Genomic DNA, 14,551 nt, shown 5'->3' on the forward strand with positions numbered 1-14,551 from the left:
ATTTGCCATACCTTTTGCTAAAAACGGCGTACAGGTATTTTCTTAGTGTCATTGTGTTTCTATTTAATAGACCTTTAATATGAAATGTCTCAAGATAGAGGTTGCAATTTGAAAATTTAAATTTACCCACTTTTGAGAAGGGAGTAAAAATGTTTTACCCTAAAAAATAATAAAAACGTAATTTAATACGTATGGTGAAGGTTGTACATTGATATATCAAACTGTTTGGAATATATCCAGGCCTATCAGGAGCTAATTTACACCATTTTTAAGGGGTTGTTTGCCCATCACTTTAGCTGGGATCGTCGTAGGGAGGTTTTGTTCTTGTCATTGTGTTTCCATTAGATATACCTTTAATATGAGATGTCACAAGATAGAAGTTGCAGTTTGAAAATTTAAATTTCTCCCTTCTACCCCCTTTGAAAAGGGGGGTTACAATTTTTTATCATCAAAGAAATTCAAAAGAGTAATTTAATACGTATTGAGAAGGTTGTACATTGATATATCAAACTGTTTAGAATATATCCAGGCCTATCAGGAGCTAATTTACACCCTTATATTTAAGGGGTTGTTTGCCCATCACTTTAGCTGGGATCGTCGTAGAGAGGTTTTGTTCTTGTCATTGTGTTTCCATTAGATATACCTTTAATATGAGATGTCACAAGATAGAAGTTGCAGTTTGAAAATTTAAATTTCTCCCTTCTACCCCCTTTGAAAAGGGGGGTTACAATTTTTTATCATCAAAGAAATTCAAAAGAGTAATTTAATAAGTTTTGAGAAGGTTGTACATTGATATCTCAATCCGTTTAGAATATATCCAGGTGTAACAGGACTTAATTTAACTTCAATACTAATAGAACTAATAGAATAGTAGGCCTACAGTTAAAACAGTATTAGTTAGGGCCTCCACACATGGGTTCTTGGCTTGCAATATTTTTACCATTTTTACCCAATCGTACACTACATTCAATAATTAGAACTATGAATTACATTTTAGCCTGATAGTCTATCAGTAATTACTTCAAGGAACTTATTTATTCAAATTTTAATAATGGAACTCACCGCTTTTCAAAATTGGTGAAGTCGACACTTTGTATTGGGCGGAGTTACATCAAAATGTAATAAAGGACTCTTCATAAAAACATGTTACCTGAAGAATTTTAGACTCACAGTATCTTTTTGTTGGAACCAAATCCATACTTACAACTACTAAAGTTTCAAACAGAAGATAATATCGGTTTATATCCATCGGAATGTTTTTTTCTATTACTCAGATTCTATCACAGGGGAAATCTTGTCATAGTGGATCTTTAGCATCACCTTGTATGTATCTCAAATAAAATCACTACACAAACTTTATTCCGAATCTTAATTTTGACAGTCAGCTGACTTAGAGAAGTTAAAAGCTCATAGTTCCGACCGAATTTGGCTGAATTTTGTCAGATAAAATACCTACATGGCAGCTATTAAATAAAGACAACTGTATAGGTTGATAACCACATTTGAATATCCCGATAATTGACAAGTTCTTTAATAAAGTTGTAATTTCCAGTACTCCAGTCTAATAATATTGATTGAAGGACTAAGTTCAGACAAATCTGTTCATACCATAAAAACCAAGTTGTGTGTTTGTACAATGTAAACTGGCTCTCGGCTCCTACACTATAATGTCCAGAATTTCAAAATATCCTGGAGAACTTTTAAATACTCCTCATAATTTTTTTAGTTTCTTAGTATTGATTTTCCGGATATTTGACTTAAGCTGTTCGACACCAAGGGAGCAGCCTCACGCATGACACGGCGAAATATTCATAGAACTGTCGCCACTTCACACCTTCCTCAGGGAGGAGGATCTTACCCACTACGTGTGACAGCCAATATCACCCCTCACCTCCCCACGCCACACGTACCACCGTGCCCTGGGGAGCTCCTGCTTATTGGTTATGTGTGACCTCTTCTACTGATCAAGCTATGTCCCTTACAGCGAAATGTATTAGTGTAAACATTTGACACGACTTCATAAAAACTATAAATATGTGCACATAAGGACATATGTATTGACTTTGTTGACTTTAGTGCACAAATAAAACAATTTACAGACTTCTCACTGGACCAGCTGTTCATAGCGCTAAGTCCTGGCCTTCACAAGCAGAAGGCAATCGCGGCACTAGCGAATTCTGTTGTCCGTTCCTAGTTACTAGGACGTCTATGATCAGGTTGCTCTGCTTCAGCAAGTTCAGTGCCATGTCAGCATATGTTCATCAACATGTTTTCCTGTTACAGTTTGTGACTTAGGTGTTGCCACCTGAAGAAGTGAGCAGATACTAGCTCGTCGTGACGTCACATTTCAGCTTCAAGATATCAAACCTTCGTTGAACACCTCGTTGTCTCTTCAAGCCGCTCATCTTCAATAAGGAACTTAAACACAAATTTAGTGACATTGTAATAGTAACATTTAGAATGCAAGTTTTCTAATTTAGAAAATGAATATTCATGCAAAGTTTGATGTCTGCAGATGATTGTTTTGAAATATCTTGCCACATGATACGTTCTCATTTTCTTCATTCAGTTACGTTTCATAACAGTTCCTCTAAAATAAGACCTTGTCACCGACTTTTAACATTGACCTTTACTCTATTGTTTTTACTTCTTTTCACTTGGTAGGTAATCTACATGTAATATGCCCCGTATTAAAATGTCATTTGGTTCTAATCACCTTATTTACAAATGTATTTATTCTGAAATTGTGTCGATGCCATCATGGGGTTACCCATAAGACCAATGCAAAAATATGTACTAACACTTAGTCAAAGCCCATTGAGTGAAATGCACTATCATCGAATTCAGTGTTGCTAATGTATAAAGGAAGCTTCATGCAAAATTTCAAGTCAATAGGTCAGTGCGCTTTCGAGACATCGTGCAAACAGTTAAATAGATAGACAGAAATGCAATTTTCCAGTCCCTAAGAGTGATAAGCTTCGCTAACGCTTAGCGAATATGAAGAGCCGTCGTGGCGTTGTATTCTAAAAACAGTTTTAAATTAAACAATAAATGCATGAATATCCTTTTAAAATTAAATAATATATTTTTTCATATTTTTAATTAATTATTATATTAAACCACGAAAATGAAATAGAAAATGTATTAAGTTTCTTATTGTAGTGCTATTATTTTTCAACTAAACGTTTTCATTTGATTTACATTTATTTGATTTTTAATTTCCCCATTACTTATATTATCAGCTTTTCTTTCATAAAAATTTGTAATTTGTAACCATCGATAGCATTATCAAACAGAGCCGTAGTTTTTTGTAAATATTTTTAAACATTTACGGTAGAAAACAGGCTCCTTATGGTAGACCACAACTCGACCGATATTTTATTGCCGTAATGACACACTCAGACCCTCTTCTCCCCCACAACATCCCTGCATTAGTGGAAATGGCATATGGACCGTGGCTTATTGCTTTATATTGCGACTTACTATTTCTCTTGTCTGCCAGGAACTTGGGAATCGGAAAATTTTTATAACTACTTAATTAATACCGAGCGCCCACAGAGGAAATGAGTAATTCAGTCGATTTATAGTAATACTCAAACCGGGGGAAGTGAAATGTGTTTTGCCACTACAAACTTTTGAGTCGTTTTCAAAATTGCATACATATGGCATTTGTAATTATGTATCCTTTCTCATGAAGGATATTCAAGAAATTATTTTGGGAGATGGTTAAACAGGTGAAAATACACTAAATGTTTTCTCTAACACTATGGTCTATTTCGTTTCACTCAAAAACAAATCAAGAGGCTATCTGCCTATGTTTTTAATTACAAATCATAACTATTTTATTTATATAACAAAAACAGGATCACTTTCAAACTGGGTCTAAATTATTTTCATATTTTCCTTCGACAAACGCGCATTCGCGAGAAGATCTCCCAGTTACACTGAGATCGATTACCCTCTAGGGATTCGTCATTCCTTGGCGAACAAAACGCGTTTCGACATAAATCGATGCAAATTTTTTCTGACAAATTTTTAATAATTTGCCCGTTTCGACTTCGGTTCGTCTCTTCAGCTAAGCGGTTGTTGTGTAGAAGCAGCAGATCTCCGCTACAACACACACTCCTTAGGACAGGATGTGGATGGTAAGAAATGTATTACATTAGATGTACTCGTATTAGGACGTTCTCTTTAGAATGTCGAAACAAATTGGGAAAAGTAAAAATGTGTTTCTATGGCTCAATTTACAACATCTTCCAATACCCAAGTACTGTTAACTTGAGAAAATCATAAATTTACCTCTTTCTGGCACTACCTCAAAGAATCCATTTTTTGTTAAATCACAATATCAATTGCAAAATGTGAGTAAAGATATTTGCTATCTATCTGTTTTAAATGAAACTGCACAAGAAGCATCAGTTACAGATGGAATGAGTTCTTGTAACTGGAAGAAGTGTAATTTGGAATGACAGTACAGTGTACTTGAACAGCTGACCACTTAGTGAGGTTATGTTTGATGAACGACTAGGAACATCTATTCTATTTAAGGAGAGGCCAGTTGTATTTGGAACTGAGCCTGAAAATAGCCGAGTAATTAGAGGAATAAACGTAATTAGTGAATGGAGTTGATGAATATGGCGGTGACCTCAAGTCGTGACGTCATCGCAGCTGTGCAGTCACGTGACTATATGCGTGGTTGTCTCTAGTGCCCAGCCCACTTAGTGTTAAATACTCGGGTGGGAAGGTTCTGATACGTCTATTAACAAAATACTTCGCCCTAATGAAAGCATATTTTTCATATCGATAGATGAAGCCTAGCTCACCAGCAATATATATGTACGTATATATTCTCTAATCCACTTCCTCGGTTCAACTTTGAAATCCCAATAAATAAATGTCACTTAAAAATACTATATAAGAGAATTGTGTAGCAGATATTTTTGCTGTGGGTTACTTCTGGGTGGTGATTTGCAGAGAGCGCTGCCGTGCTAAATACAAATTAACTTACTTTTGTAATTCGTTTTAATCTTCCATTAATGGTCTCGTTTTTATTAATGACATTTCATATATTGGACATTTTTTATTATTGACAGAGTTTACTCAATATAATATTTTTAATACTTTTCTGTAATGTATTTTATTTATAACCACTGTTTCTTTTGTTTGCCACTAGACGACACAGAGCCACAACGTTTCAAGTGGTAATAGATTTAACCATTGGATGAAATATTGTCTCCTAGACTATTACACAATTACAGATATTAAAACAAAGTAGTGATCTACAATCAGTGACCTAGTAATAAATAACCCAGATCAAAAATTATATCTTTTTGTATTGTAGAGTACAATAGCTTACCCATCTTATATTTCCGTAAAAATTAATAGTTTTTAAATAAAAAAGAAAATCTTAGTACATCTAATTTTTAGGATAACATGGAGGTCAGTATTATTTGACTTCTGTATCTGCTATATTTATTATAAAGTAAAACATTTTGTCCATATATCCAATTTCAAATCTGTTTTACGGTTCCAGCAAGATGGCTTCGCTCCCCTAATGGTTGAGAGAGGTTGGCCACAATTAGCACCTAAGTCAAAGGGAAAGCGAAGAGCTTTTAAATGATTACCCAAGGTTGAATTATTGATGGGTTAATTGATGTAGCGGTCGCGGCCAGCCTCTGAGGGGTACACTTGTTTAATGGCGGGGAGGGGGGAGGTAAAACCCATCCAGTACGCTCTAAACTTGTAATTTTAATGGTACTTGTAATTGGACAAAATATTAACATCAAAGTATTTTTTTAATAGGGTTTTACAATTATATAACATTTGTAAGTGATTATAACGTTGTAAAAATTGGTATTTTGAAACCGTAACTTTAAATACGAAAATCTTTAGTTTTTAAGAGAGCTATTGTTAGGAGTAACTTAAATCTACATTGTTGTTTGAACTCTGTAGGTTTTACAAGTTTGAAATGTCTTAAATTTGAACTATTTAAAAATGTAATGTTCTTAAAAGTGACAACTGTAACATATTTAAAGAAAGAACAGTTCTTTGGTAACCTTGGAAAAATTTGTATTTGTAAAAAAAGATTTTAACAAGGGAACAGTAAAAATTACTGTCAAACCGTACAACTTCAACTATTTGGATCATTGTTAAATGAAAACTTTTTAAATGATCAGTGAATAGAGACCTTTTTATAACGAACTACAGCTCTTCAGCTTTAGAAAATCTAAAACATGACACCTATCTCCCACCCCCTCCCTCCAAGTGGAATTTTGGGGTATTTTTGTGTGTTACAAATTATTTCCCAGAATTATTTGGGCTCGAAATAGGAAGGTAGGTTTCTCGGTTCAGCCGCTACATATCGCGGACAGGGAGTCTGCTTCATCCTGAGTGTCTTTGAAAATATCACGTGTGATAAAGTAGTATGAAGATGAATGCCTTTTTTATTTGGTCTTAACGATAACCCATTTCATACAGATTATCAAGAATAAGTATCGCTGGAATGATTACTAGACTCTTCTTCATTCAAGGCATGGACTCTTCGGGATAACTCTGTTATACTAATACGACTCTTTGAAATGTAGTTTTAAACCATGTATATATCTATTCAATCACTAGATATTAAATATTTTTGACTGAGCATTGAAGAAGGCTATCACTAAGGGGCTGGCTAAATTTTTATTAAATCTTTATAAATATTCTTCCACACGATATCTCAAGAACGAATTGAGCTGTATGCTTGAAAGTTTTGATCAAACTTTATTTCCATACAAAAAACATCGAGTTTCATACTGGTGCAAGGACGTAGCCAGCGTGGAGGTCCAGGGGGTACGGACCTCCCCTCGAAATTGTGACGAATATACATCATAACTTAGCGCCTTCAAATAGTGTTTGGCTATTAAATATTCGTAACTGTCTCGTAATTGCAGTTTATAATGTGCAGGCGCTAACTATCTTTGGCAACACCACCTGGAGGCGAGTTACATCGATAGACATAGCATAGAAACCTTCTTCGTGAAAAAAATACATATACATATAAATCAGTTACATACACATCAGATACATGATCGGTCAAATAGTTTACGATTCCATAGAGGACAAACACACAAACATTCATTTATATATTCACGAAGAAGGTTTATATATATATATAGAGAGATATATAGAGTGAGAGAGAGAGAGTGAGAGAGTGAGAGAGTGAGAGAGAGAGAGTGAGAGAGTGAGAGAGAGTGAGAGAGAGAGAGTGAGAGAGTGAGAGAGAGAGAGTGAGAGAGTGAGAGAGAGAGAGAGTGAGAGAGTGAGAGAGAGTGAGAGAGAGAGAGAGTGAGAGAGAGAGTGAGAGAGTGAGAGAGAGAGAGCGAGAGAGTGAGAGAGAGAGAGTGAGAGAGAGAGAGAGATAGAGAGTGAGAGAGAGAGAGAGAGAGAGAGAGAGAGAGAGAGAGAGAGAGAGAGAGAGATTAATGTGTTCTAATCTTATTTTTACCCTTCTAATTCTTAAATCTAGCTATATGTAACCTCAGTGACAGTTTGGAGTTGACTCTTCAAAAATCCCACTTTTCAAAAACTGCAATGTGGAAGTTTAAGAGTAAAATATTTCAGATCCTTGTAGTTGGAGTTTATATTTATGGACTGGTGTTTGTATGATAATGTGTTAGAGTTGTGGTACACGACTCAGCTTTTCCTTTGGTTAGTGCCAGTAGAGGTGCACAAATGAATTTATATAATCACACAGCTCTATAAACACTTGGTAGGCTTGAATTCTAAAATTGTCAGGAGGAGGAACTTTCCTTTCTCACCTTCTATTTTTGTGGGGTATTCTATATACCCATCCCCTTACGTGTCAACGTCTTCCGAGATAGTTGCATAAAGATGTTACTGTATTCTATAAACCACACTCACAGAATCATAGACTCATCGACCAGACCACTCTCCCTTCCCTCACAGAGCAGCGTGCGCGGTTTTGCAGTGCACAACATTGGTGCGTGATCCTTCAATATTTAATAACTCCTGAAAGGTTAACACTTACACAGACCACACAACTCCATTGTGGATCTCCCGAACGGAAAATGCAGAGAAGTCCGTAGAAAACATGAATTTTAAATACAACTTCCCCTACCCAATCTACTATTTTCAGATATTATCATTTATAGCAATTACGAAACTTGTCGGTTAGTTAGTATTTTTTTATACTTTCTGCCATCATATTAGGTCCGCCGCATATGAACGACTTATTTATTCAGAACTAAATTAATTTTGGGGTTGTAATACATTATTTTAGACTTAGTTTTTAGACTATATTTAGACGTACTTATGGAAAACTGTACATTGAATATAAATTAAAACCACTACTATTAACTTATAATCGTATCTTTACGATTCTTTAGCATCAAATCTAAGTTTCCGAAGTGAAACATCTATGGGTGTGAGACATACCGCAGTTTGAAACTTCACCCCCGTGTTAAAAGTGGAGCCACAGATGCGCGGCCGACAACTAACCACCTCTTAAGATGTTCTGTTAGTGGCCAAACAACTTTAAAGTTCCCTCATATACAATTATTATGACCCTTCTGAGATACATAATCAAATTATAATTGTCCATATTGCAGATACATTGCATCCGCACGACGACTTATTTGCACTTGTTCCGGAACAAAATACAACAAACTACAAACTTCCTATGGTATTTCTAAAACAATACTCTAAACCCATTTTTTATTTAAACCTTAGAAATTATATTACCAAACAAATTACAAACTACGAAAAATTGCAAACATCGCGTCAAATCCTCAATTAATTTTGAATCCTCACCTCAAACTTCACCAAAGTTTCCAACATTCAATGTAAAATTACACATATCTTTCCTGATTCACAACCAGAAGGTCACCTGGCCTTTTTCAATCTCGCGAACGTTATAATTTGTTTGACATCATCTGTCAGGACATGCAGATAACGTTCAGAAAGGAACGTCCGTAGTTGACACTGTGGCCGTCCAGGATGGCCAAGGCCGTCTCTCCGAATTGTGTAGTGCAGCGGTCAATCGCAATACTTGGCAATTAGGTACCGTTTTAGTTCAAGTCTGTGAGCCTTGTGCACGTTGGTGCTTACAAACGGTTCAGCGTAGCTTTTAGATCCATGATTTCTATATAGGATTCCAACCTGTTTTTGACCTCCATACCATACGAGTATATACTATAAGCAACGATGGTTTCACACACGATATACATGTTACCTGGAGTACTCAAAAACAGATGTTGTCAGTCCCCATACCGAGTTTTGAATTTTGTCCACTTTGTAGTCAGTGCCCATGTCCAGACTCCACAATCACTTGGACAGATCATCGTCCGGAGCAAGGACACGATCGAACACTTTGTACCACTGTGTCATACCATCGGTCTTCTGTGCCTTTGTGTGTTGCCGTACCATGTATATCATTTAACCCGTGACCTCGTCAAGTGGATTCACGTCGCGGTCGTTACATTTAAGGTACTCTTGGGTCGAGTGCCAGGTCGCAGGAAATTGTAACTGGGAGCGTTCTGTACGCAGCTGTTTATGTTCGCAGACGCAGACCGTATCCTTGTATCATATACTCAGGAAACGCTGACAGACACCTTAAGATGAAACCAATTCGTCAGATTGCCAAATATTTTAAGCTTATTGAGAAGGAGCTGATGGTCAACCAAATGGAGCGCTCTGCTCAAATTACAAAACAATGCAATTAATGCATGTTCAATAGATTCTTAAGACGACAATACTGGTTATTGACTGGTTGGTTACTGAGGTTATTGCGTCTAGATTTACAATAAAAATTTATTTTATGGAATATTTGTAAATCATTATAAAGGCAATTGTTCCCCAAAAATGTTTGATAGGATTGGTGCCCTATTATGGGTCCTGGAAGGCTTCAAGTCAGAATTCTAATTTTCATATCTATGGGATACGCGTATTGCAACAGCTAGTTGTTGAATAGGATTGTTGGAGTTAGAGGAAGTTCATTACAAAAATCCTTTACAAAATTAGGTGATAAACTAAAAAATATTTTTAGACTCGTTATCTTTTAATCGAATTAAATCAGCCCTCTCACCTATTGAAATGTTTGAGAAAAGACAGATTTTAGATTCCATCGTACATTGTTACAATGGCGAAACATAAATTGAAATTGAGCCGATGAACTCAGTGTCAGCAATATTTATGAAGAATTCATTGAAAAGCGAAGCTATCAATGGGTTTTCAATGAGATTTCCATGATACATACTCATACACATTAACCCCAAATTACCTCCTCAGACCAGATCTACAATTAAGACAATTCCATATCGCTTTATCTAGATTTTTGCTGGATATGATTGCTTACTCTGCAATCCCTGATTTTGAATCTTTTATAAGTTTAAAATGATGCCTTTTTTTTTCCCCCCCCAAAAAAAACCCGGGGTTTTTTTGGGGGGCCCCTTTTTTAAAAATTTTTTCGTTTTAAAACCCAAAAAAAAAATTTTTTTAAAAAAAAAAAAAAAATTTTTTTTTAAATTGGAAAAAAATTTTAAAAAAAAATTCCCCCCCCCGGAAAAAAATTTTAAAACCTTTCCCCCCTTTTTTTAAAAAAGGGGTTTTTTTTTAAAAAAAAAAAAAAAAAGGGGGAAATAAATTTTGGGGTTTAAATTTAAAAAAATTTTTTAAAATTTTGGAATAAAAAAAATTTTAAAAAAAATTTTTAAAAATTTTTTTTTAAAAATTTTTCCAAAAAGGGGGTTAAAAATTTTTTCCTTTTATTTTTTTAAAAATTAATTTTTTTTTTTTTAAAAAATTAAAAAAAAAAAAATTTTTTAAAAAATTTAAAAAAAAAAAAATTTAATTTTTAAAAAATTTTCCCCTTTTTTAAAAAAAAAAGGGGGAAAAAAAAAATTTTAAAAAAAAAAGGAAAAAAAAAAAAAAAACCCCAAAAAAAAAAAAAAAAAAATTAAAAGGAAAAAAAGGGTTTTGGGGGGTAAAAAAACCCTTTAATCCAAAAAACCCCAAAAAAAAACCCCCAAACCCAAAAAAAAAAAATTTTTTTTTCCCTTTTTTAAATTTTTAAAAAAAAAAAAAAAACCCCCCCCCCCCCTTTTTTTTTTTAAAAAATTTTTTTTTTTAAAACCTTTTTTTTCCCCCAAAACAAAAAAAAAAAATTTTTTTTTTTTTTAAAAAAAACCCCTTTTTAAAATTTCCCCAAATTTTAAAAAAAAATTTTAAAACGTTTAAAAAAAAAAATTTTTTCCCCAAAAAAAAAAAAAAAATTTTTTTTTAAAAAAAAAAAAAAAAAATTTTTTTAAAAAAATTTTCCCAATTTTTTAATTTTTTTTTTTTTAATTTTGGGGTTTTTTTTTTAAAAAAATTTTTTAAATTTTAAAAAAAAATTGGGTTAAAAAAAAAACCCCGGAAAAAAAAAATTAAAAGGTTTTTTAAAAAAAGGTCCGGGGGGGGGGGGGGGGGGGAAAAAAAAAAATTTTTTTAAAAAAAAAAAAAATTTAATTTTTGGGGGTTTTTTTTTTTTAAAAAAAAAAAAGGGGAAAAAAGGGAAAAATTAAATTTTTTTTTTTGGGGGGGTTTTTTTTTTTTTTTTTAAAAATTTTTTTTAAATTTAAAAAAAATTTCCCTTTTTCCCCGGGTTTAAAAAAAAATTTTTTTAAAAAAAAAATGAAAAAAAATTTTTTAAAAAAATTGTTTTAATTTTTTTTAAATTAAAAAAAATTTTTCCTTTTTTGGAAAAAATTTCTTTTTTTTTTTTAAAAATTTTTTTTTTTAAAAAAAATTTTTTTTGGGGAAAAAGTTTAAACAAACCTTTTTTTTTTAAATTTTTTTTGGGGGGAAAAATTTTTTAAAAATTTAAAATTTTTTTTTTTAAAAAAATTTTTTTTTTTTTTTAAAGGAAAAAAAAAAGGGAGAAAAAAAAATTTTTTTTTTTTTAAAAAAAAAAATTTTAAAATTTGGGGGGAAAAAAAAACCCCAAACCAATTTTAATTTTAAAAAAAAATTTTAAAAAATTTTTTTGGGGGGTTTCCCCCCCCCCCAAAAAAAAAAGGAAACCTTTTAAAAAAGGAAATTTAAAAAAAATTAAAATCTTTTTAAAAAAAAAAAATTTTTTTTTAAAAATTAAAATTTTTTGGGGGTTTCCAACCCCCGGGGGCCCAAAAAAAAAAAAAAAAATTTTTTTAAATTTTTTTTTAAACCAAATTTTTTTTTTTTTAAAAAAAAAAAAATTTAAAAAAATTTTTTTAAAATTTTTTTTTTTTAAAAAATTTTTTTTTAAAAATTTTTTTTTTCTTTTTAAATTGGTTTTAAAAAAAATTTTTTAAAACCCCTTCCCTTTTTTTAAATTTTTTTTTTTAAATTTTTTTTTTAAAAAAAAAGGTTTTTTTTTTTTAAAAAAATTTTTTTGGGTTTTTTTTTAAAATTTTTTTTTTTTAAAAAAAAAAAAGGGGGGGGGGTTTTAAATTTTTTTTAAAAAAAAATTTTAAAAACCCCGGCAACAAAAAAAATTTTTTGGAAAAAAAAAAACCCCCCCAAAAGGAAAAAAAAGGGGAAAATTTTTTAAAACCCCCCTTTTTTTTCCCCCAAAAAATTTTCCCCAAAAAACCCCTTTTGGTTTTAAAAGGGTTTTTTTTTTTTGGGGGTTTAAAAAAATTTTTTTTAAAAAAATTTACCGGGGCCCCCCCTTTAATAAAAAAAAAACCCCCCCGAAAACCCGGGAAACCCAAAAAAAAAAACCCCTTTTTTTTAAAAAAAACCCAAAAAAAAATTAAAAAAAACCCTTTTAAAAAAAAAAAAAAAAAATTTAAAATTTTTTTTAAAAATTTTTTTTAAAAAATTTTTGGGGGGGTTTTTAAAAATTTTTCCTTTTGGGTTTTTTTTAAAAAATTAAAAAAGGGGGCCCCCAAAAAAAAAAAAAAGGGGGTTAAAAAAATTTATTTTTTTTTTAAATTAAAAAAAAAAAAAATTTTTTAAAAAATTTTGGGGTTTTTTGGGGTTTTTTTTTTTTTAAAAAACCCGGGGGTAAAAAACCCCAAGGCCCCCTTTTTTTAAAAAAACCCGGCCCCCCCTTTTTAAAAAATTTTCCCCCAAATTTTTTAAAAACGGAAAAGGATTCCCCCCTTTTTTGGCCCGGGGGGCCCCCCCCCGGGGAAAAAAAAAAAAGGGGGGAAAAATTTTCCCCGGGGGTTTTTAAAAAACCCTTTTCCCCCCCCCCCCAAAAAATTCCCCCCCCCTTTTTTCCCCCCCTTTTAAAAAAACCTTTTTTTTTTTAAAAATTTTTTTTTTTTAAAAAAAAAAAAATTTTAAAAATTTTTTTTTTGGAAAATTTTTTTTTTTAAAAAATTTTTTTAAACTTTTTTTAAAAAAAAATTTTTAAATTTTTTTTAAAAAAATTTCCCGTTTTTTTTAAAAAAATTTTTTTTTTTTTTTTTTTTGGGTTTTTTTTTTTTAAAATTTAAAAAAAGGGGGTTTTTTTCCCCCCCTTTTTTTTTTTTGGGGGAAAAGAAAAAGGGGGGGGAAAAAAAAAAAAAAACCCTTTTGGGGGGTTTTTTTTTTTTGGTTTTTTTTAAAAATTTTTTTTTTTTTTAAAAAAGGGAAAAAATTTTTTTCCCTTTTTTTTTCCCCCCCCCCAAAAAAAAAAACCCTTTTTTTTAAAATTTTTTTAAAAAATTTTTTTTTTTTTTTTTTAAAAAAAAATTTTTTTAAAAAAAAAAACGGGAATTTTAAAAAATTTTTTTTTAAAAAAAAAAAAACCCCCCCCCTTTTAAATTTTGAAAAAAACTGAAAAAATTTTTTTTTTTTTTTGGGGGGGCCTTTCCCTTTTTTTTTTTTTTAAAAAAAATTTGTTTTTTTTTTAAAAAAAATTTTTTTCCCCCAAGGTTTTCCGGAAAACCCCCCCAAAAACCCGGGGGGGGTTTAGAAAAAAGGGTTTTCAAACCCCCCCCCCCCCGGGGCCCCCCCTTTTAAAAAAAAATTTTGGGTTTTTAAAAAAAAAACCCCCAAAAATTTTTTAAAAACCCCCCCAAAAATTTTTCCCAAAAAAAAAAAAGGGGGTTTTTTAAAAATTTTCCCCCTTTTTTTTTCCAAAAAAAAATTTTTTAAAAAATTTTTTTTTGGGGTTCTTGGGGTTTTAAAGTTTTTTTTTAAAAAAACTTTTTTTTTTAAAGGGGGGTTTTTTTTTTTTTTTTTTTCATTTTTTTTTGGGTTTTAAAAAACCAAAATTTTTTTTTTTTAATTTTTTTTTTTTTAAAAAAAAAATTTAAAAAAAATTAAATTTAAAAAAATTTTTTTTTTTTTTTCCCCTTTTTTTAAAAATTTTTTTTTTTTAAAAAAAAAATTTTTTAAAAAGGAAAAAAGGGGGAAAAAAAGGGTTTTTTTTGGGGCCCAAAAAAGAAGGAAAAAAAAAGAAAAAAAAAATTTTTCCCCCCCCCAAAAAAAAACCCCAAAAAAAAAAATTTTTTTTTTCCCCGGTTTCTTTTTTTAAAAATTTTTTAAAAAACCCCCCCCTTTTTTAAAAATTTTTTTTTCTTTTTTTTAAAAAAATTTTTTT

The sequence above is a fragment of the Homalodisca vitripennis genome, chromosome 7, assembly GCF_021130785.1.
Source record: "Homalodisca vitripennis isolate AUS2020 chromosome 7, UT_GWSS_2.1, whole genome shotgun sequence".
Lineage (NCBI taxonomy): Eukaryota > Metazoa > Arthropoda > Insecta > Hemiptera > Cicadellidae > Homalodisca > Homalodisca vitripennis.